At 42.7% G+C, this 24,326-nt stretch overlaps 1 protein-coding gene across 3 annotated transcripts in view; it reads left to right on the top strand.

Annotated features, from left to right (window-relative positions):
- LOC124864967 (neuronal-specific septin-3-like) overlaps window positions 1-24,326 on the top strand; it is a 108,736-nt gene that overhangs the window by 7,166 nt on the left and 77,244 nt on the right. Inside the window, exon 1 of one of the 3 annotated variants that reach the window (XM_047359914.1) lies at window positions 22,419-22,520. The exons of the other annotated variants lie outside the window; for them this stretch is intronic. The gene's annotated coding sequence lies outside the window, so the exon portion shown is untranslated. Of the gene's footprint in view, window positions 1-22,418; window positions 22,521-24,326 lie in introns of those variants that run through there. 3 annotated transcript variants of the gene reach the window in all.

Here is a 24,326-nt window from a genome sequence, read left to right as displayed (position 1 = left end):
GATCTCACTTCAGCTATAATAGAGTCATTTTCTAGAGCCAATCAGTGGTGTCACGTGCCTACACAAAATGAGCTTGTGCTTTGGTTTTGTGTTTCCTCAATGTCTACAGATGTTCGTTCTGAACACACCTCTGCACATGCTGGACTTTAACCATGTTGCTAGGAACCAAAGAGTGGGGTAGGATTCTGTATCATAGAACAGAAAGTTTGGTGAACTTGGGGCACCTGCATCTGTTCCTAGTGTACTAGACAAGAAACTAGTTGCCTTAAAGGAGGTCTTTAAATGTTTCTAGCACTGTGACTGCAGCAGACATTCCATCAATAATCTTTGCTGGGACAGGTTGGAGTCGAAGGGAGACGAGTGAGCTTGTCCAGGGGTTATTTTATCACAATCAGAATCTGATGACAAGACTTTAATTAAGTATTCCAAAAGCTTATGTTTTTATTCAATTATTTAAACTAATTCCCACCACTCTAAGTTGGAGTTAACACAATAAGAAATTACAGTGATCTAATTAGTGCAAACATAGAAATGTATAAAGGAGTGCTGATAGTTTTAAAGATCCAACAGTAAAGACTGAGTGTAAAAATAGTTAAAAATAGACTTGCTGTTTTTAGTTTTTACAACAATCAGAATTACTTTTGTCAAAATAGAAGAATTAGAAAATTGGATTATTATTAAAATAAAATTAGATTCTTGTAGATTTGCACACAAGATGTTTCTATGTATCTAGTCAGAGCTTCAAAACAGTTTATAGTATGTGGAACAGTCCAAAACCTCAAATCAAAATGTGGAGGTAATGCAGTATTTTAAACATAGTTGTTTATTGATTAACTAATATATATGAGTTTATTGAATCACTTAGAGATCTATTAGTTAAACTCTATCATATCAAGGTAATATTTAAAGGATTGTTACAGAAGAAAATATATTTAATACCCTGCCCCTCCTAAAGCAAATTAAGCAAATTTTAAATGAAGTTGATCTAACTCCTGGCTTTTTTGGCAGAGATTTCCAGATGATGTGAAAGGTATGGAGAACAGAGAAAGTGCTCTGCATTCATGAATTCATTGCGTGTTTACTTTGACTTAAATCAACTAGTGAATCATGACACAATCTTTTGCAGGCCAATCTAAAATAGACTAAACTATTCTAAATAGTGGGTTACTGATATTCCTGTCATGATCGACAGCTCTTGGTGTTTTTGCTTCTCTCTTGTTTGCATTGGGATTATTTTGAGTTGTTTATTATTATGTGCTGTTTTCTGCAGGTTTTGCTTCAGACTCATTTGTTATTTTTAGCTTTTGGTTAGTAAGATCCTTTTTGTGTCCTGGGTAATGCCCTGTGTGTTTATTTTTATTATTAGTTATGCACTCAATACTTGGTCGGGAATCCTTTTGCAGAAATGACTGCTTCAATGCAGCGTGGCATGGAGGCAATCAGCCTGTGGCACTGCTGAGGTCTTATGGAGGCCCAGGATGCTTCGATAGCGGCCTTTAGCTCATCCAGAGTGTTGGGTCTTGAGTCTCTCAACGTTCTCTTCACAATATCCCACAGATACTCTATGGGGTTCAGGTCAGGAGAGTTGGCAGGCCAATTGAGCACAGTGATACCATGGTCAGTAAACCATTTACCAGTGGTTTTGGCACTGTGAGCAGGTGCCAGGTCGTGCTGAAAAATGAAATCTTCATCTCCATAAAGCTTTTCAGCAGATGGAAGCATGAAGTGCTCCAAAATCTCCTGATAGCTAGCTGCATTGACCCTGCCCTTGATAAAACACAGTGGACCAACACCAGCAGCTGACACGGCACCCCAGACCATCACTGACTGTGGGTACTTGACACTGGACTTCTGGCATTTTGGCATTTCCTTCTCCCCAGTCTTCCTCCAGACTCTGGCACCTTGATTTCCGAATGACATGCAGAATTTGCTTTCATCCGAAAAAAGTACTTTGGACCACTGAGCAACAGTCCAGTGCTGCTTCTCTGTAGCCCAGGTCAGGCGCTTCTGCCGCTGTTTCTGGTTCAAAAGTGGCTTGACCTGGGGAATGCGGCACCTGTAGCCCATTTCCTGCACACGCTTGTGCACGGTGGCTCTGGATGTTTCTACTCCAGACTCAGTCCACTGCTTCCGCAGGTCCCCCAAGGTCTGGAATCGGCCCTTCTCCACAATCTTCCTCAGGGTCCGGTCACCTCTTCTCGTTGTGCAGCGTTTTCTGCCACACTTTTTCCTTCCCACAGACTTCCCACTGAGGTGCCTTGATACAGCACTCTGGGAACAGCCTATTCGTTCAGAAATGTCTTTCTGTGTCTTACCCTCTTGCTTGAGAGTGTCAATAGTGGCCTTCTGGACAGCAGTCAGGTCGGCAGTCTTACCCATGATTGGGGTTTTGAGTGATGAACCAGGCTGGGAGTTTTAAAGGCCTCAGGAATCTTTTGCAGGTGTTTAGAGTTAACTCGTTGATTCAGATGATTAGGTTCATAGCTCGTTTAGAGACCCTTTTAATGATATGCTAATTTTGTGAGATAGGAATTTTGGGTTTTCATGAGCTGTATGCCAAAATTATCCGTATTAAGACAATAAAAGACCTGAAATATTTCAGTTAGTGTGCAATGAATCTAAAATATATGAATGTTATATTTTCATCATGACATTATGGAAAATAATGAACTTTATCACAATATGCTAATATTTTGAGAAGGACCTGTATGTTCTATCCTCCCCCTATGTGTTGACCCATTTATATAGTCCAGCACCGCACCAGGGCAAAGCGGGGACAGAAAATCTTGTTTAGAGAACCTTAAATGCATGTCAAAACCAACAATCAGAACCCTTCTGACAAGTCTAAGATTAGTTGTTGTAGTTTTCTAGTTTAATAAAAAAACCTTTATTTTACTGTGCCAGCCAGCTTTACATCTCTGTCAAATGGAAGACATTGAATTAACTTTGGGCCTTCAAAGTTTTCATTAGATAAAATTCAGTTTTCTTTTTACACTGTTGTTCAGATAAACTTATAAATCATTCAGATAAGTCATTCCAGGAAATACCCTGAAACTACCAAAGTAAAATTTTCACCTTGATGATAAAAATCAGGGCAGTTAAGGGGGTTAGAACACTGTTCAATAGATCATCCACTAAATGTCAGGACTAGTTTGATAACCGCAGACAATTTCAGCAAACAAAATATCCTGTTTTTTTTTTTTTTTTTTTGCATATTTAAGTTTGTTGAACAGTTGTGGTTTTAAAGATAAATGTGCCAAAAAGGAAAATTAACCTACCTGCTAATGAGCCACAATCTGCTGATCCAACATAAGTAGGTAGTTAAAGAAATGTCTGAATGAATCTGGAAATGATTGCTAAAATCTCTAACATGTTCCTTAAGTTACAGTTGGGCTAAATAATGTTAGAAGATGGGTTATGTTGTTACTAGCTGAAGTTAGCATATAATCTGTAGTTTCTGACAGATCTGTCTCACCGTTTGTTTTTTCCACATGAAACAGCTGGTGTTAGAACAGCTTTAGATGAGTTTACCTGTTGAATGGTTGTTGGACTGGATTTCATCTGTGAAAAGCCAAGGGCTGAAAAGATAAAACACCTAAGATGAAGGTGTTCTTATTCTCTCATCTGTTTTAATCTTAAACATATTATAATTATACAAAACACAATCTGTTCCTAATTCAGTTCAATTCATTTCAATTCAGTTCAAAAATATTTTGTTAATCCCAAAGGGAAATTAAATGTTGTTGTAGCTCATATTATGAAGGTTTCTTCAAAGAGTCGTTGTAGATGCTGATGGCTGTGGGCAGGAAGGATCTCCTGTAGCGCTCCGTCTTACAGCAGATCTGAAGAAGCCTCTGACTGAAGATACTCTGTTGTTGTAGGACAGTCTCATGAAGAGAGGATGCTCAGGGTTCTCCATAATGTTCTTCATTTTATGAAGAATCCTTCTTTGCACAATGATCTCCAGAGGAGTCTTGAGAACAGAGCCAGCCTTTTTTATCAGCTTGTTGAGCTTTTTTAAGTCCCTGGTTCTGATGCTGCTTCCACAGCAGATGATGGTAGAAGAGATCACACTTTCCACAACAGATTTATAGAAGATATGCAGCATCTTGCTGCAAACACCAAAGGTCCTAAGCTTCCTCAGTACAGTCTGCTCTGTCCCTTCTTGTAGATGGCTTCATAGCTGCATCTCCACTCTAGTCTACTGTCCTGGTGAACACGCTGGTATTTATACTTCTCCCATAATGGAAATAGTGTTTGACCTATTCCTTTTTCTCTTAAAATCTACAATCATCTCCTTTGTTTTATTCACATTCAAAATGAGATGATTGTTTCCACACCATGCCACAAAATGGACCACCACCTTCCTGTACTCATCTTCTTGTCCATCTCTGATCCACCCCACAACTGCAGAGTCATCCAAGTATTTCTGCAGACGACAGAAGTCTGTCTTGTACTGGAAGTCTGAGGTGTACAGAGTAAAAAGGAATGGTAAGAGTACAGTCCCCAGTGGTGCTCCCGTGCTGCTGACTAACTGGTTAGAGACACAACTCTTCAGTCTCACAAACTGTGGTCTGTTTATCAGGTAGTCTTTGATCCAGGAGACTGTTGAGGCCTCAAACTGAGTCTTCTGGAGTTTCTGATAAAGCAAATCAGGTTCAATTGTGTTAAATACACTGGAGAAATCAAAGAACATGGCCTTCGGAGTGCTGCTGGCATTGTCCAGAAGACAGTAGATTTGTTGAAGCCAGATGTATGATGGCATCTTCAACTCAAACTCCACAGTAATAAGCAAACTGAAGGGGGTCCTGAAAGTTTATTGTTTACTTTCTGAGGTGGGCCAACAGGAGTCTCTCTATAGGACCTTTGTGATGTGGGATGTCAGGAAAACAGATCTATAGTCATTAAGGGCTGGTGGGTGAGTTTTCTTTTGTTCCGGAACAAGACAGGAGGTCTTCCACAAAACTGGAACCTTCTTCTGGCCAGAGGTGCTCTGCACAGACCTTCAGGACTCTAGGGCTGAAACAATGGACCTGCAGCCTTATTTCAGTTCAGTCTCTCTAGTTGCCTTTTCACCTGATTTCTTGACACAAACAGGTGGGAGGAGGAGGCAAAGAGAGCATCAGCATCTTCTGATTTGGTTGAACACAAACATGTAGAAGCAGATGGATCCATGGCTGTGGTAGAAGATCAAATATTTGAGGTGTGACAAGAAAGATGTGGGTCAAAGGAGGGAGGGATGTCTGTTTAGCTGTGAGAGAAGGATGCTGAGCTCTCTTCTGAACTGAACCCATTGAAGAATGCGTTTAGTTCATTGGTTCTGTCCAGACAGCCATCGGTTCGATCTTCCTTCTGCTTGAAGCCTGTGATGTTCTTCATCCCTTCATCTCATATCTTTATCTCGGATATTGTTTTGCTGGAACTTGCTCTCCAGCTCCCTATCTTGACATTAGGTTGCTTCTGGATACTCAATAATTCCCTGTCTCCCTCTCTGAAGGCTTCTTTTTTCTTGTTAAGCAGGTCCTTCAGGTCACTGGTGATCCAGGGTTTGTTATTGGGGATAATTGCGTTCTGGTGGGGATGGTGTTATCCACACAGAAGCTCATATAGTCGGTTACACACTCAGTAATGGCACTGATGTCCTCTTCACCTGGCTGACACAGTGCACCAGAGTCTGTAAACTCAAAGCAACTTCACCGGGCTTCTTTAGCTTCATGTGACCATCTTCCTATGGTTCTCTTTATAACAAGATGTCTGTGAACAAGGGGGACAGAGATAAACAAGATTGTGATCTGATTTGCCTAAAGGAGGTCTTTAGAGATGAGTATGAGTCCTTGACATTTGCATAAAACAAATCTAGTGTTTTGTTTTCTCTGGTAGAGCAGCTGACAAACTGCTGAAATGTTGGAAGTGTCGCAGAGAGGGAAGCATGGTTAAAATGACCAGATACTGCCACAAATGCATTGGGGTGTTGTGTTTGTAGTTTAGCAACAACTGAGCTGATGACATCAGATGCAGTGTCGGCAAGAGCTGATGGTGGAGCGTAAACTGTTGCCAAAATAACACTGGTGAACTCTCTGGGTAAATAATATGGACGGAAACGTACTGCTAACAGTTCAATATCAGGGCATCAGAGACAACTCTTCACAGAAATATGTCCTGGATTACACTATCTGTTGTTGACAACGCTGCTAATCCACATCCTTTGCGTTTTTTGTTCCTCTTAAAATCTCTCTCTGCTCATTAGGTCAGAAAGCCTGGCGGAGAGACGCTGAAGTCGGGGATGATCCTGCAGCCATGTTTCAGTAAAACACATACTGCATTCCTGATATTCTGGCTGGATCCTTTATATGGCTTGGAGTTCATCCAAATTCTTTTAGTCAGAGGTTTCTTCATCTTCAGCCCTGCTGTAAGACAGACTGCTACCAGAGATCCTTACTGCACACCAGCATTAGCATCTACAGCGGCTCTTAGAAGAACCCTGAATAATAAGATCAACAACATTTAATTTCCCTTTAGGATGAATAAAGTATTTGTGAATTAAATTGAATTGAAATCATCGCACATTGTCCATGATAATCGATGGAAGAGATGGTTTGATCTTCCTCCTTCTCTCTCTTCTCTTTGCTCCTGCTCTGCATCCACGGCACATCCTTTTCAACTCACCAGGGATTTGGGGTTGTAGTTGAAGTATTATTTGATCTTTTGAGATATTCATCAGCTGCTCCCCATTGTAAAAAAAACACCTTGTTGCTATGGTTTCACATCATAACAAATGTACAAAACTAAAATTGTATCAGCAAAAATCTTCCCAGCTGCACATCATTTGATATCGGAGACAATAATCATCCAAATAATAAATTTTAATTCTCCAGAAGAGGACTTAGAGTTCTTAAAATAACTATATCATAATAAAAATAACAGAGCTACTCCAACATGCTGCTATGGTGGCCCAGAGGTCTCCGTCCAAATACAAAAGCCACAAACACGAATGCAAAAGCCACAACAGATGTGACCTGCAGTAAAAGTGATGGTACTGGTGTTACACCAAAATCTGTGATCCATCATAAGATGGCTGTCCAAATTTTAAGCCTTCTCCAAATGCGGCAGGCAAACATGTCTTTTTCCCCAGGTTTGAAGGATGAGTGCGGTGTATCCTTTGTGGCACACCCAATCCCATTATTCAATGCGGATTGTTGAAACGGAATTAAGAAATAGCCGAAGGAGAGAGAAAAGTTGTGAAAAAAGTTGGATATATTGCACTTTTTGTTAAACAAAAGGAATTTTTACAGTGTTTTTAGGTGAGAATATAGCTGTGTAAATCTGAAATATCTGCTTGGTCCTCCCCCAGTATAGCGAGCCTTGACTGCCCGGTCAGCTGAAAGCTGGCAAGGCGAGCCAGCTATTAGTGCAGGACATCTAACACATTGGAGCACGTTTGAAATTGAGCTGAGCTACAGATTGTGATGGGTCACAGATTTTGGTGTAACACCGGTACATCCACTACAGGTCACTTCCATTTTGGCTTTTGCATTCGTGTTGTGGCTTTTGTTTTTGGTCTGAGACCTCTGAGCCACTGTATGCTGCCACCTTGAGCGGTGCAATTCTAGAATTCATGTTCTCATTGGCTGCATGGTGGCACAGTTGGTAGCACTGTTGCCTTGCAGCAAGAAGGTCCTGGGTTCGATTCCCGACCGGGGGTCTTTCTGCATGGAGTTTGCATGTTCTCCCCGTGCATGTGTGGGTTCTCACCGGGTACTCCGGCTTCCTCCCACAGTCCAAAGACATGCCTGTTAGGTTAATTGGTCACTCTAAATTGCCCTTAGGTGTATGAATGAGTGTGTGCATGGTTGTTTGTGTGTTGCCCTGCGATGGACTGGCGACCTGTTCAGGGTGTACCCCGCCTCTCGCCCATAGACTTCTGGAGATAGGCACCAGCTCCCCCGTGACCCACTATGGAATAAGCGGTAGAAAATGACTGACTGATGTTCTCATTGTTAACAGAATAGGGTAATAAATCTTTGAATTAAATAGTAAAGAGCATTATTTTTTTCATCTCATTTAAATATTCTCAAGAAAATAGTTGCAATTATTGGACCATGTCTTTGAGGAACAGAACTGCTCTAAATGTTGTTTAATAGGAACAACATCTTTGTCAGGGTTACTATGCTTAATGGATGTAGTAAATGTTGCAGCTCTGCTCTTGTTTTAGCAGCGTCTGCAGGAGGATGGAGCAAGCAGAGAGCAGCTGCCTGTAATCAGATTGCCTATATCGATTAAACGGGAAGAATCCACAGAGCACGAATGTCCAATATCCAACCTCAAACTAACTTTACCACGGTCAAAAGTCTGTAGTTTTGCGCTTTAAAGTCCTTGTCCTTATTATTGCCATGGCTGAGACAAAAACTTCTGTATAAAGCCTAATGGTGGGTTCAGACCAAACGCAATGTGAGTATAAGGGGCATCTGGGTTTCATGCAAACTCTATTGTGGATGCATGTGTTGAGGCGTTGAGATGTCCTGCGGCACGTTTTTAAAGTGCTTTGTGCGTCGAACGCTGTGTGTTTTGAGATTTCAGGTGTCTGATGTGTGTACAGCGCGTCCAAAGCGGCAGATGCAAGAGAAACTGGAACTTTCGGAGGTTGAGGCGCCGCATCAACCATTCAGAGAAACTCAGCTTTGTGACGTATTTTATCATTGGAAGACAAAAACTTCCTCGTACTCGTACTTGTCGTCTTCCGCTTATCCGGGACCGGGTCGCGGGGGCAGCAGACTCAGCAGAGATGCCCAGACGTCCCTCTCTCCAGACACCTCCTCCAGCTCCTCCGGGTGGAGCCCAAGGCGTTCCCAGGCCAGCCGAGAGACATTGTCCCTCCAGCGTGTCCTGGGCCGTCTCCTGGGCTTCCTCCCGGTGGGACGTGCCTGGAACACCTCTCAAGGAAGGCGTCCAGGAGGCATCCGGTATAGATGCCCGAGCCACCTCAACTCGCCTCCTCTTGATGTACATGAGCAGCGGCTCTACTCCGAGCCCCTCCCGGATGGCCGAGCTCCTCACCCTATATCTAAGGGAGTGCCCGGCCACCCTACGGAGGAAGCTCATTTCAGCAGCTTGTATCTGGGATCTCGTTCTTTCGGTTATGACCCAAAGTTCATGGCCATAGGTGAGGGTAGGAACGTAGACCGACCGGTAAATTGAAAGCTTTGCTTTTCGGCTCAGCTCTCTCTTCACCACAACGGACCGGCACAGTTACTGCGGCAGCCGCACCGATCCGTCTTGTCGATCTCCCGCTCCATTTTTCCCCCATTCGTGAACAAGACCCTGAGATACTTAAACTCCTCCACTTGAGGCAGAAACTCCCCTCCAACCTGAAGAGGACAAGCCACCGTTTTCCGGTTGAGTACCATGGCCTCGGACTTGGAGGAGCTGATCTTCATCCAATGCAGCAGCATCGACAGTAGATGCGGAGATCATGGTCCACTCGGACTCTATGTCTCCAACATCCCCCAGGATCTGGTCAAAGCTCTCCCGGAGGTGGGAGTTGAATACATCCCTGGCCGAGGGCTCCACCAGGCGTTCCCAGCAGACTTGGCGCTTGGGCCTGCCAAGTCTGTCCGGCTTTCTCCTCCTCCAGCGGATCCAACTCACCACCAGGTGGTGATCATTGGACAGCTCAGCCCCTCTCTTCACCCGAGTGTCCAAAACATGCGGCCGAAGGTCTGATGATACGACAACAAAGTCGATCATCAACCTCCTGCCTAGGGTGTCCTGGTGCCAAGTGCACTGATGGACACCCTTATGTTTGAACATGGTGTTCATTATGGACAATCCGTGACTAGCACAGAAGTCCAATAACAAAACACCACTCGGATTCAGATCAGGGAGGCCATTCCTCCCGATCACGCCTCTCCAGGTGTCACTGTCATTTCCCACGTGGGCGTTGAAGTCCCCCAGCAGAATAATGGAGTCCCCGGGAAGGGCACTATCCAGCACCCCCGACAGGGACACCAAGAAGGCCGGGTATTCCGCCCTACCGCTCGGCCCGTAGGCCATGACGACAGTCAGAGACCTATCCCCAACCCGAAGGCGCAGGGATACGACCCTCTCATCCACTGGGGTAAACCCCAACACGAGACGGCTGAGCTGGGGGGCAACAAGCAAACCCACACCAGCCCGCCACCTCTCCCCGTGGGCCACTCCAGAGTAGAAGAGAGTCCAACCCCTCTCAAGGAGATGGGTTCCAGAGCCCACGTTGTGCGTGGAGGCGAGCCCGACTATTTCTAGTCGATATCTCTCGACCTCCCGCAGAAGCTCCGGCTTCTTTCCCGTCAGCGAGGTGACATTCCACATCCCTAGAGCCAGCCTAAGCATCCGGGGATTGGGCCGCTGAGGTCTCCACCTTCGTCCGCCACCCAATCCTCTTTGCACCGGTCCCTCACGGTTGCCCCTGCAGGTGGTGGGCCCACTGGGGGATGGCCTCGCGTCTCTCGTTCGGGCTTGGCCCGGCCGGGTCCCGCGAGGAGCGACCCGGCCACCAGATGCTCTCCAGCGAGTCCCAATCCCAGGCCTTGCTCCAGGGTGGGACCCCGGCTCCGCCGTACCAGGCGACGTCACGTGCCTCGATATTTTTGTCCTCATGAGGGATTCTTGAACCGTTCTTTGTCTGACCCATCACCTAGAGCCTGTTTGCCATGGGAGACCCTACCAGGGGCATTTAGGCCCCAGACAACATAGCCTCTAGGATCATTTGAGCACTCAAACCCCTCCACCACGTTAAGGTGGCAGTTCAAGGAGGAGCAAAAACTTCCTCATTAAGCCTAAAATTAGAACTTCTTCAGGCAAACTTTGGAGCTTCACCAGTCCAGACAGCAGCTTCTCACCTCGCTGCTTCTCCTGCCACAACCTCCTTGAGTGAAGCGGAGCTGCACCGGCTGAAACGGACCGGTGGAAAAGGGACATTATTGTTGCGGCTTGTGCCTGTCCTGTCGTTATTCAGCAAATAAGCCAAGCCATTCTCCCAATTACATCTACCATTGTACACAAGAGACCGGCAAACAAGGGTAGCTCTTCCCAATGCGGGTCTGTCAGCACTTTGCTCCGTAGGGACATTTTAGGCATCTAGAGCGATTTTGACGCTTAATATCAAGCGTCTAGCTTCAAAGTGCACGAGCGTCCAATTTGAGGCGTACATTCAGTCATTTGATATACAGAGAAAACTTTGTTAGAATTGTTTTGGAATTATTTCAAATGCAAAGGACACTGAGATGGAAAGGAAAGGGAACTCTATAACCCCCTCCCCTCTGACCCCCTACATGCACTAAAGATCGCTGAGGAAGATTTGAATAGGCTGTTTCAGCATCAGAAGATCCAGTTTGTTGACTTCAGCTTTAGGCATGTCTCAATAAGCAAAAAATAAATTAATTGCATGGATAAATTAATCACATGATAAATTTAAATTAACTTGAAAATTTCCATTTGCTTGCTTGTTTGTTTTCCTTGTGTTTCCCTCTTTTCTACTAAAGAGACTGGGTGACACCTCCCCTTCTAGTTCCCCTAGCATAGGGAAGAGTGAACTCTTGCATCAGGTACTTGCCAGGGGCATGGTCTCGTAGAGTGTAGCCTGAGACCCCCGTGAGGAGCTGCAAGCCAGAGAAACGCTTTTTGAGATTTGGAAAACCAGAGATAGAATTGGTTTCAAAGCCAAATGCGTCAGCTGCAGTGTGGGAGCACTTTGGATTCACTTACTGGCAGTTTTGCCCGTTTTCTAAATGTTTTTTAGAAACTGAAGTTTATTGATCTTTGAGAGGGTGTAGCTACTTGCATTATTATGCTTTTAATCATATCAGTTGAAAATGGTGTCCAAACGACAATATTATTGTTTATCACAATAATTTCTGGGACAATTTATTGTCCATTAAAATTTGTTATTGTGACAGGCCTATTCAGCTTTGTCTTCAACACCATCAGCCCAGATATCCTCCACCAGACTCTCACTCAGCCTCCACCTGTCAGTGGATCACCAGCTTCCTGACAGGCTGGGGCGGCATCTTCTCCCTCACAAGACTCATCAGCACAGGCGCCCCCCAGAGGTGTGGTCTCTCTCCTCTCCTCGTCTTTGTGTACATAAATGACTGCACCTCAGTGCATCTGTGAAACTTCGGAAGTTTGCAGATGACACCACTGTTAATGGTCCAGGACAATGATGAATCTGTATAAAGATCAGAATCAGAATCAGCTTTATTGCCAAGTTCGTACATACAAACAAGGAATTTGACTCTGATACACTTTGCTCTCTGGGTTTTCTTTTGTTTTTGTTTGTTTAATGCGTTATAAGATATATTTATGCATATATTTTTATGTCCTTAAATATACATTTATACAAAGGTGCATTTGCAACTTCAGTATGCAGTTGTTTGGTACTCTATTAAATGTTCATTAGAGAAACAGCCTGGGGGAAGAAACTGTCTCTGTGGCGGCTGGTTTTAGTAAACAGTGCTCTGTAGCGATGGCTTGAAGGTAAAACTCTGAACAGTTAATGTGCAGGGTGTGTGGGGTCTGCAGAGATTTTAGCAGTTCTTTTCCTGACCCTAGACCTGTATAAGTCCTGGATGGAGGGAAGGTCAGCCCTGATGATTCTCTCTGCAGACCTGATTATTCGTTGCAGTCGGGGACCTGTCCTGTTTTGTGGATGAGCCAAACCACACCAAGATTGTTGAAGACAGGACAGACTGAATGATGGCAGTGTAGAAAATGACCAGCAGCTCCTGTGGAAGGTTGTACTTCTTGAGTTGCCTCAGGAAGTACAACCTTCTTCCAAACATTCTTCCAAACAATGTCTATGTGTGAGGACCATCTCGGGTCCTCAGAGATGGTGGTTCCTAGGAACCTGAAGTGGTCCACAGCTGACATGGTGTTGTTGAGGATGGTGAGGGGGGTGTATGGGGGTGGTGTTCTCCAAAAGTCCACCACCATTTCCACTGTCTTGAGTAGGTTGAGTTCAAGGTAATTATGACAACACCAGTGTACCAGCCAATCCACCTCCTGTCTGTATGCAGACTCATCACTGTCCTGGATCAGACCATTAACAGGGGTGTCATCTGCAAACTTCAGGAGTTTCACGGACGAGTCCGCTGAGGTGCAGTCATTTGTGTACAGGGAGAAGAGGAGTGGGGATAGTACACACCCCTGGGGGGCACCAGTCCTTATTGATCTGGTGCGGGAGAAGATGCTCCCCAGTTTCACCTGCTGCTGTCAGTCTGTCAGGAAGCTGTTGATCCACTGACAAGTGGAGACTGGGACGTTGAGCTGGGTGAGCTTCTGGTGGAGGACGTCTGGTATGAAGGCCGAGCTGAAGTGTACAAACAGGATCCTGGCGTACGTCCCTGGGTGGTCAAGGTGTTGCAGGATGAAGTGTAGACCTAAGTTGACAGCAACATCTGCTGACCTGTTTGCTCAGTAAGCAAACTACAGGGGGTCCAGCAGGGGGCCTGTGATGTCTTTTAGGTGCTTCAACAGCAGCCGCTCAAAGGATTTCATGACCACATACATCAGGGCTACACGGCTGTAGTCATTCAATCCTAGGATGCTTGGTTTCTTGGGCACTGGAATGATGGTGGATCGTTTGAAGTAGGAGGGGACCTCACATGTCTCCAGTGACTTGTTGAAGATCCGGATGAAGATCGGAGCAAGTTGATTTGCACAGGCTTTCAGGCATGATGGGGAGACTTTATCAGGTCCTCCAGCTTTCTTTGTTTTCAAAGAGTCCATTTACATCTTCCTCAGAGATCTTTAGTGCAGGCAGAGGATCTGAAGGTAGGGGGTTGGTTACTTTATGGGAAGAATTTGTTCCTGAATGGGATGTGGAAGAGATGGTTTGAGGTGTGAACGGCTTGCTGTCATGTCTGCAGTTGAAGCCATTCAGACGGTTAGCCAGGCGAGGATTCTGTTGGATGGGGGGCTCCTATAGACAGTCAGGTTTCTCAGATCGGTCCATACAGTCGAAGCATCACTTGTAGAAAGGATGTTCTTTAGCTTCTCACTGTAGCTTCTCTTGGCTGCTTTGATCTCCTTTGTTAGGTTGTTCCTGGCCTGCCTGTACTGCGCCCAATCTCCACTGAGATTGGAATAAACCATGGGTTGTTATTCCCAAAAATGCAGAATGTCTTGGTGCACACAAATGTCCTCACAGAAACTGATGTATGATGTCACCACATCAGTTAGTTGGTTTAGGTCAGTGGCTGAAGTTTCAAAAACAGTCCAGTCTGTGCATTCAAAGCAGGCCTGTAGCGTCTGCTTTGATTCCTCAGTTCACTTCTTAACAGTGTGAACTGCAGGTTTGGAAGTTCTTAATTTCTGCCTGTATGTTGGGATGAAGTGGATAAGAGAGTGATCCGAAAATCCCAGAGCAGCCCTGGTAACAGCATGATAGGAGTCCTTCAAAGTTGTGTAACAATGGTCCAGTGTGTTTTTGTCTCTGGTGGGACACTTAATATGCTGTCTGTGTTTGGGCAGTTCATCAGAGAGGTTTGCTCTGTTAAAATCTCCCAGTATTATGATGAAAGAGTCCATGTATTTTTTCTCCAGGTCTGTAATCAGCTCAGCGAGATGTTTTTCAGCGGCAGAAGTGCAGCCATGGGGTGGAAAATATGAGCCAATTATTATAAACGAGAAAAACTCTCTCATTAAATAAAACGGTTTACAGTTTATGGAAAATGACTCCAGATCAGGACTACATCTTTTTCCCATTACTTTTATGTCTCTGCACCAACCTTCATTTATATAAAAGCAAGTTCCACCTCCTCGCTTTTTCCCTGATAGCTCTGCGCTGCGATCCGCTCTGAACAGCTGGAAGTCCGGCAACAGCACTGCGCGGTCCGGGATGTTGTCCCTCAGCCATGTCTCGGTAAAGCAGAGAACCACTGATTCGCTGAGGTCCGTGTTTTTACAGGTGAGAAGAAGCAGCTCATCCATCTTGTTACTTAGAGAGCGGACATTTGCCAGATGGATTGAAGGCAGTGGTGTGTGAAGTCCTCTTTGGCGGAGCTTTACCAGCGCGCCAGCACACTTTCCCCTACGACGCTTTTGGCGCAGTATCCCATAGAGTGCCGCGGTTCTGCTCGCCAGAAGCTCAGTGAAGCTCGGATCGAGGAATGATGAAAAAAAGAGGACTCTCTGATGTTGAGAAGTTCCTCTCTGATGAATGATACCACAGAATTGTGGCCCGAGACCGCAGTACTGTGGCTCGAAAAACATACAAAATACACACAAAATACACAAAGAAAGAGAGAGCGAAGCTCCGAGGCTGCCATCGTCGGCACCATCTCCCAGATAGGAGGTGGATTGACTGGTCCACTGGTGCAGTCAGATCCACCTGGAGCTTAACCTGCTCAAGACCGTGTAAATGACTGTGAACCTCTGGATAACTCTTTCTACACAACCTACCGTTACCATCCTTAACACTGTGTCTGCTGTGGATCACTTCTGGTTTCTAGGAACCACCTTTTCTTGGGACCTGAGCTGGTCCACACACAAACACTGTTCAGACTGTACTTCCTGCGGCAACTTAAGAAGTACAACCTACTACAGGAGCTGTTGGTCATCTTCCACACTGCCATTATTCAGTCTGTCTTTTGTTTGTCATCCACAAAACAGGCTTTTTTTTTTGGCTAGGTGAAAGTAGGCAGACAGGAAGTCGTGGACTTAAGCCTACTTATACAGGTCGTGCAATCTTCCCTTATGCCCCATACTGTTCCTTTTATTCTTATTTGATTTCCTCTAAAGTTTGTATGTTTTTAATTATTGTTTGTATGTAGTGAGAGCTTGAAACTGAAGGCAAATTCCTTGTTTGTGCACACAATCTCCATCTAACCCTATCTTCTGCATCTTCTTCTCTCACATCCATTATCTTCATGTCCTCTTTCATTCTATCCATAAATCTCCTCTTTGGTATTCCTTTAGGACTCCTGCCTTGCAGTTCCAGCCTCGGCATCTTTCTACTGATGTACTCACTATCCCTCCTCTTTACATGTCCAAACCATCTCAGTCTGTCCTTTCTGGCTTCATCTCAAACACATCTAACATGACCTGTTACTCTGATGTAGTCATTCATGATACTATCCATCCTCGTCACACCTAATCACCCGTTTTCCACCGTGGTTCAGAGGCTGTTCCAGTTCCCGAGATGTGATTTCGAAACAGAGTCTTATGCTTCCACCAATGAAAAGAGGTTCCAGAGCACGAACTCTAGTTCAGCTCAGGTATCGCAGAATACTTGGTTCTTCTGCGTGAACTGTAATGTCACCTGGGGACAGGTTGAAGCTGTAGACAATACAGGTCCTTCTCAAAATATTAGCATATTGTGATAAAGTTCATTATTTTCCATAATGTCATGATGAAAATTTAACATTCATATATTTTAGATTCATTGCACACTAACTGAAATATTTCAGGTCTTTTATTATCTTAATACGGATGATTTTGGCATACAGCTCATGAAAACCCAAAATTCCTATCTCACAAAATTAGCATATTTCATCCGACCAATAAAAGAAAAGTGTTTTTAATACAAAAAACGTCAACCTTCAAATAATCATGTACAGTTATGCACTCAATACTTGGTCGGGAATCCTTTAGCAGAAATGACTGCTTCAATGCGGCGTGGCATGGAGGCAATCAGCCTGTGGCACTGCTGAGGTCTTATGGAGGCCCAGGATGCTTCGATAGCGGCCTTTAGCTCATCCAGAGTGTTGGGTCTTGAGTCTCTCAACGTTTTCTTCACAATATCCCACAGATTCTCTATGGAGTTCAGGTCAGGAGAGTTGGCAGGCCAATTGAGCACAGTGATACCATGGTCAGTAAACCATTTACCAGTGGTTTTGGCAATGTGAGCAGGTGCCAGGTCGTGCTGAAAAATGAAATCTTCATCTCCATAAAGCTTTTCAGCAGATGGAAGCATGAAATGCTCCAAAATCTCCTGATAGCTAGCTGCATTGACCCTGCCCTTGATAAAACACAGTGGACCAACACCAGCAGCTGACACGGCACCCCAGACCATCACTGACTGTGGGTACTTGACACTGGACTTCTGGCATTTTGGCATTTCCTTCTCCCCAGTCTTCCTCCAGACTCTGGCACCTTGATTTCTGAATGACATGCAGAATTTGCTTTCATCTGAAAAAAGTACTTTGGACCACTGAGCAACAGTCCAGTGCTGCTTCTCTGTAGCCCAGGTCAGGCGCTTCTGCCGCTGTTTCTGGTTCAAAAGTAGCTTGACCTGGGGAATGCGGCACCTGTAGCCCATTTCCTGCACACGCCTGTGCACGGTGGCTCTGGATGTTTCTACTCCAGACTCAGTCCACTGCTTCCGCAGGTCCCCCAAGGTCTGGAATCGGCCCTTCTCCACAATCTTCCTCAGGGTCCGGTCACCTCTTCTCGTTGTGCAGCGTTTTCTGCCACACTTTTTCCTTCCCACAGACTTCCCACTGAGGTGCCTTGATACAGCACTCTGGGAACAGCCTATTCGTTCAGAAATTTCTTTCTGTGTCTTACCCTCTTGCTTGAGGGTGTCAATAGTGGCCTTCTGGACAGCAGTCAGGTCGGCAGTCTTACCCATGATTGGGGTTTTGAGTGATGAACCAGGCTGGGAGTTTTAAAGGCCTCAGGAATCTTTTGCAGGTGTTTAGAGTTAACTCGTTGATTCAGATGATTAGGTTCATAGCTCGTTTAGAGACCCTTTTAATGATATGCTAATTTTGTGAGATAGGAATTTTGGGTTTTCATGAGCTGTATGCCAAAATCATCCGTATTAAGACAATAAAAGACCTGAAATATTTCAGTTAGTGGGCAATGAATCTAAAATATATGAATGTTACATTTTCATCATTACATTATGGAAAATAATGAACTTTATCACAATATGCTAATACTTTGAGAAGGACCTGTATATGCAACAAGTACAGAGGAGAAGACTGTAGGGTAGAAACATTAATATGTTTGCAAAAGAAAAAAAAAAACACATTGTATAACTACTCATTTCTGTTACATTTGTGGATGCTGAACATATGCAAATGAAAACGTTCTATATACCGTTGTTTTTGAGTTGCCGTCTCCTTTTCCATATTAACTGTTGTGTATGGATGCTCTTTTTTTGCATAAAAAGGAACATTGCACTCACCTCAGCAAGCTCACTGCCACGCTTCCCCCTGCATTTTGTAACCCCCGCTATTGATTAGTCATGCTTGGTTCCCAAAACTGGTGGAAATGCTCACCAAGTTGGGATTCCAGTTTTAAGGAATGTTTCCTGTTGATTGTCCATAAAGGTCTGATCACTGACTGGAAAAAGAAATTCTGAGTTTCCGACTGGTTGGTGACTGAGCATCTAAAGATCAGTCGATTTTGGTCACCAGTTAATTTCTCCATGCATCTCTAATTGTTACTACTAAGCTTGAGACTGTTCCAGACACTTTGTGTTGCTCTTGCAGAAGAAAAGGTCACCCAGGGTGTATAAAGTTGTTGGCAAAATTCTACCATATTTGACTTTGTGGATTTTTTATCCATAAAAACCTATACTTACTTTCTTATTTTGTTGATATTTCCTCACCACTCCATCACACTAGGTATTCACACTTTCACCAAGCAATCACATAAAAGAAAATACCTTCAAATGTCCTGCCATTACTTGTCTCAAATAAAAACAAAATGGAGCACTAGTGTGTCTGTCTCTTATGCAGATCTTTGTATCTGGGCCTTCCATACAGAACAGTGAGGTGCAAATGTCCTTCCTTTTAAGTGCAGTGTTAACAGGGATTAGGTGCTCTTACTGTCATGTGATGGAGCTCTCACAATCACACTGAATGGATTTCTGCTCGCAGCGTTTTGTTAAAGAGCATGCTTCCTCTTGCCTCTGCCTTGCTACCATCACCTTTGAAATTTTCTCAATCCATCAAATGTTAAAGCTGCTGTCAGTGTTATTAAAAGGTTTTCCCGGTCTTGTTGAAACAAAGTATATGAGGTACGGATTAGTTTAGAACGGACTAAATAACAGGCTAACATAAAGAAAATGATTAATAGACATTAGGCTATTCTGAATGGAGAGCAGAAGACAGTCTCAATTAAAATAGTTTTCTCTTCCTCAGGGTGATCGGTCATGGCTCACAGCCCTGCTGGGGACAGTGCCAAAGACAGCGAGAAAAACTACTCTGCTTTGATTCTTGTCCCTAACATTCTTCTGTTTAGACAGGTGCTTTTCAGGGCTTCTAAACAAATTAGTTTAGCCTTTAGACAGAGTCTCTGCTGATCTCTTTGACACTTTAGTTCAGTCATTAGACATTAGCAGGGTTGCAAGCTGCAGTGGAGGTGAAGGACAAACATAAGTAACAGGAATGGACCGGTTACCAAGATACCAAGGTTTTAAAATGTTACCATTCTGAAACCACTGAAAGTTTCAGAGACATAGTTCTTATGCGTTAAAGTCTTTTTAATTAAATGACAGAAAAAGTGACCTGAGTTTTCTGTACATTGCTCGTTGTTCCCTTTATGAAATCTGCTAGATGTTTCTCTCACATAGAAGAAAGACAGGTTTGTATTATTGGAAATCTTTCCATTTGCCCCCAAAACCAACAGCCATAGTGTGGAACTTAAAGCTGCACAACTTAGAGTTTTTTTCAAGTTAACACTGTTCTAAAAGTACAAGTAACTGACTATTTCTTTACAAAAAGCATCATATTGTGTTAAATAGTGATGGGCATTTACCAATTGACAGCATTGTCTTTCACTAGTTTCACCACGGATGGTTTCATGAAAACAATAATAAATGTAAGTAAATTAAAAAATATGATTAAATAAAGTTTACACTTTGTCCAGTTTAGTGGTTAAAAAACACATTTAATGTAACTGGCATCCTAAAGAATGATTTTTTCAACATAGGTTTGTTTTTAAGAGCAGGTGTATGCAGGGACATGCAGTCACAGCCATACAGTTGCCTAAAAAAGACTGCTAATACATACGAACTACTTGTAATATTTAATACAAAATTTTATTGTGGCTTTTGTCATTATTACAATAAATATCACAAAGTATTGCAATGACATTTTCTGTCCATATCGCCAATCCTTGTTCTTTATTCTTGTAGAAATGCCTTTATTTAGTGAAAGCCAGCCAATATGGGCTAGAGAACCATTACTGTGACTGTTTTTGTCCCTGAATACAGCAATAGGGAAAGCTCTCAGGTAATCTGGAAAGTTGATGATTCTATGGATTAGTCATGAAACAGAAATTTAAATTTGTAAAAACACATATTACCAATATTTAAAAAATGCTGCCAAAATGCTGCTAAAAACTAACTCACCTATGACTACTTGGTAGATGTCTTTAATCACAATTTAAGGATTCTAGGTATTATTGCCTCAGAAGTTTGTCAGAGTTCCATATGAACAACCTGCTCATCCACAACAGTTTTATTTGGCCAGACTCAAGAGCATCAGGTCAGATTCCTTTGTTCCTGATTCAAGACGGACCTGCTGCTGTTTGGACATTATTTGCAACCAATATTTGCTGCATCCCAGCCTCTGATTCATAAAGCAAGTAGTAAATATGACTTTCAACAGCAATCACAGCAGGCACATAAAGACAAAAATGAAATTCTCTGAGGGAGATCTGTTATGACCTTAAAGGTTTGCTGTAGGGCATAGCAGTTGAAGGACAGAGATGCTTCTCAAACCAGAAACATATCTCACTGGATTATGGAGGAATCCAGTTCAAGATTGTTTTAATCCCCATTTTCCAGCCCAAAAGCACATTCTCTGGCACCTCTCATCTTCCTGCTGTTTACTTACATGTTGCTTGTTGTATAGTGTAAGTAGATCAGAGCATTATATAGAGAGCTATGCTCATAATAACTGTTTTCACCTAAATGCTGTTTGTTACTGCATTTATAAACACTGTTACATCAAGTAGGGTTAATAAATCCTGCTGGAGGTGAAAATCCCTTCCAGATTTAGTCTGGTGTGTCCACAAGTTCTGCCTCTTGTTAAAAACTGCATTTAAAAATCAAGATCCTGGTATTTATATTTACCCCTTACTGCAGTAGAATCAGGGGAAAAGTGTCCCACAGAATTCCCACTAGGAAAGTTGAAGGTTGCCACACATGCAAATGGAGTGAAAGTTGCAAAATTTGTTCTTAAACTCAGGGAAACCAGCCCACTCTGGGTCTAGAACATAGGATTCTTTTCTCATCTATATAAAAAACCTTTTAAAATCTTACAGTGTTCTACTCCTCGAGTTCTATGATCCTCATTTTTTACATTTCCAAAGGTGATGCAGGTGTAAGGTTTTGTTGCTTAAATCTTGGTGAAATGATTAGATCCTGAAAAGATATTCAGTGGTTTTATTTATGCTTATATCTCATCAAACATTGATCCTGTGAATACGTTTCAATTCTGTTGGCAGCCCAATCAGCTCAACCTCTGCTTCTACACCTCATGTTGTCCAAGTTATACATTTCTATAGAAAAATGTTCAATCACTGGAGATTTGGTTTGATTATGTTCTACTAATGATGGATAATCAGTTACAGACCTGGATAAACTAATAATAAAAACACCTAAAAATGGTGAAGATTGTTATTTAGGATTTTTTTAATGTTAACATTTACCCTGAAGTTGTTTAGGGTAAGTAATTCAGTTAGGGGTTGGGAAAAATGCTGACAAACCTTCTTTTTCTTCTCATTGTTTCTGTAGCTGAATAAGAAACCCCTAACTTTCCTTAAATGGGAGACTTTAATGATAGCTGAGATTCCACATTGCTTTGTTATGGTGTGACGTTTAACAGTTGTGCCATGGACTGTTGCTATGTGCACTTAGTTGTATACGTAAACATTCTGCATGTGTTCAATTTTAAAACAACGCTGTATTGGTTCAGTCCATGTGCATACTGAACCGAAAGGTACGTATTCATGCACCCTTTACTCTATTAAAAACGGATAATGTAAGCTGAATTTGTCTGTGTGATTGGATTTTATTGGATTGGATTCCTTTGATTTATTTTCTGTGGTTGTGAACTGCAGTTTTTTTGTCTTTTAAAGTGCGTCAAGATATTTATTGGTAATTGGTGGAATTTAAATCAACTGAGTTAAATTGCTTATAGGTTGCAGAAGAATATCCATCCATCCAATATTCCATCACCACCTGCTTCATCCTTATTTCCTGTTTATCCTTCCCTCCAGGAGTTTGCTTATAAGATCTATTTATCAATGAATAATGTTTTTATATGTTATTACCTTTGATAAATATATGAAAAAGAACATTAACGCTGTAGGTATAAGCACCCATCAGCCCTTTGACATACTAAATGTTGATATCTGAGATCAGAGGAGCTAAGGAAAGACTAAGAGCTGGCTCTCTTTATCCTGTCTCCGTACTGGTACAGCAGTCCAGTATGGATCCTATAGATATCAGAGAGGGTCCCATGACTTACTGACCCAGTGACCATCCCATCACCTTCCAGAACACACATTGGCTCACACACACAGTGAGTGCTTGTTTTTGTTTTTCACATGACAAATGGTATTCTATCAATACCACAGATCTACCCCCTTTTGGCATTCCAACCTGCATTAAAGCAGTAGAGCACAGCAGCCTAAGGACACACCAGTCAGCATGTTTTCTGTTCACATAAAAATGTGAAAAAAGGTGTTTTTATGCTTCTCAGTGGCAATTTAATGGCATTTTCATTAACTAGCATTATTTATTCATTCATTTATATTATTATTCATGTTAAAATTATAAAAAAAAGAATGAATGGAAAAAATGTCATCTGGCCCACTTAGCTATGATCACCATGCAAACACACAAAGCATCAATATTCACAAGGTTTAACCATGTTAGGATCACAAGAGTAGCACAATACCTTTATTATCAAATGCACATAAAGTCAAAATGATAAATAGGGGCTATAAAGTGCCATATAGCCTGTAAGCATTTGTCAATGTAAGCGGCCACCTGCCATGACCGACTGGGGGTTTTAGAAGACAATGCATATGCACAAAAAAAAGAAACAAAGAAGCACTGATCCAGGAGTACTTTCTATGTGAAAGAAAATTAAAACGTAAAGGCAGTCGTAGCTCCTTTGGTGGCTTCATTTAGGATAGAAACACAGCTAGGCAAATACGCTTTGGTCAGTTATCAAGTCTAAAGGATGAGAGAGTGCACCATCCAATAACTATGTCTAAGGGAGAGAGAGGGTTAAAGACTGAAAGATAGGGCCAAGTGTATTATCTGTATAAGGTGAGCATTAGCATCTATAGGAGAAGAACTTAAAGTTGTTGGCAGCAGTAGGTCAACTAATGCCCACCTCCAGGAAGGAGTCACTACTAACCAGAACTCCAGGACAAGTTTAGCTTCTATGAAGAGAAAAAACGGAGAGAACATAAAGTTAACAGTTTAAATAACAGAAAATAATGCAAAATAGGAGAGTAGTAGTAGAATGTAGCACAGTGAAGGAAAGTGGTGATTATGTTTTCTAGCAGTCTAAGCCTATAGCAGTATAACTAAAGAGATAGCTCAAGATAACCTAATCCGTTTTTAAGCCTAGTCCGAAAGGTAGATATGGTGCCTGCTTCACAGACTAAAACTGGGAGCTGGTTCCACAGAAGAGGAGCCTGATAACTAAAATATCTGCTTTCCATTCTACTTCTAGAGACTCTAGGAACCACCAATAAACTTGTAGTCTGAGAACGAAGTGCTCTGTTAGGAATATATGGATCAGTCAGATCAATTACATATGATGGAGTTTGATTATTAAGGGCTTTATATATGTGAAGGAGATCTTTAAATTCTATTATGGATTGAAGAGAATGAAGAGAAGCTAAAATAGGAGAAATATGATCTCTCTTTTTCATTTTAATCATAACTCTTGCTGCAGTGCTTGGATCAGCTGAAGGATTTAAACTGCATTTTGTGGACTTCCTGAAATGAAAGAATTACCATAGTCCAGCCTTGAAGTAACAAATGCATAAACGGGTTTTTCAGCATCACTCCCGGACAGGATATTGCAATATTCATATATTTTCAAAAAATCCTAGAAATCTGATAATTTTAACAATTGGAAGTATATATATATAGTAAAGAGAATTTACCCAAGTTGTGACTTTTTTTATTAATGTTAAAAAGTACAGTAATAGTGCTTGTGATAAATTGTAATGAGTACTGCGGAGGACTTTTGACCAACTTTTCTTTGCAAAATTGCTGCCTCTCAACTGGATTTAAGTCCAGGCTTCAACTTTTCCTTCATTCTGTTGTTCTGAGCCCCTTGGAGGTGGACTTGCTGGTTTGCTTT

The sequence above is a fragment of the Girardinichthys multiradiatus genome, chromosome Y (assembly GCF_021462225.1).
Source record: "Girardinichthys multiradiatus isolate DD_20200921_A chromosome Y, DD_fGirMul_XY1, whole genome shotgun sequence".
In the NCBI taxonomy this organism is placed as follows: domain Eukaryota; kingdom Metazoa; phylum Chordata; class Actinopteri; order Cyprinodontiformes; family Goodeidae; genus Girardinichthys; species Girardinichthys multiradiatus.
This window is presented reverse-complemented; position numbering and strand designations above follow the sequence as displayed.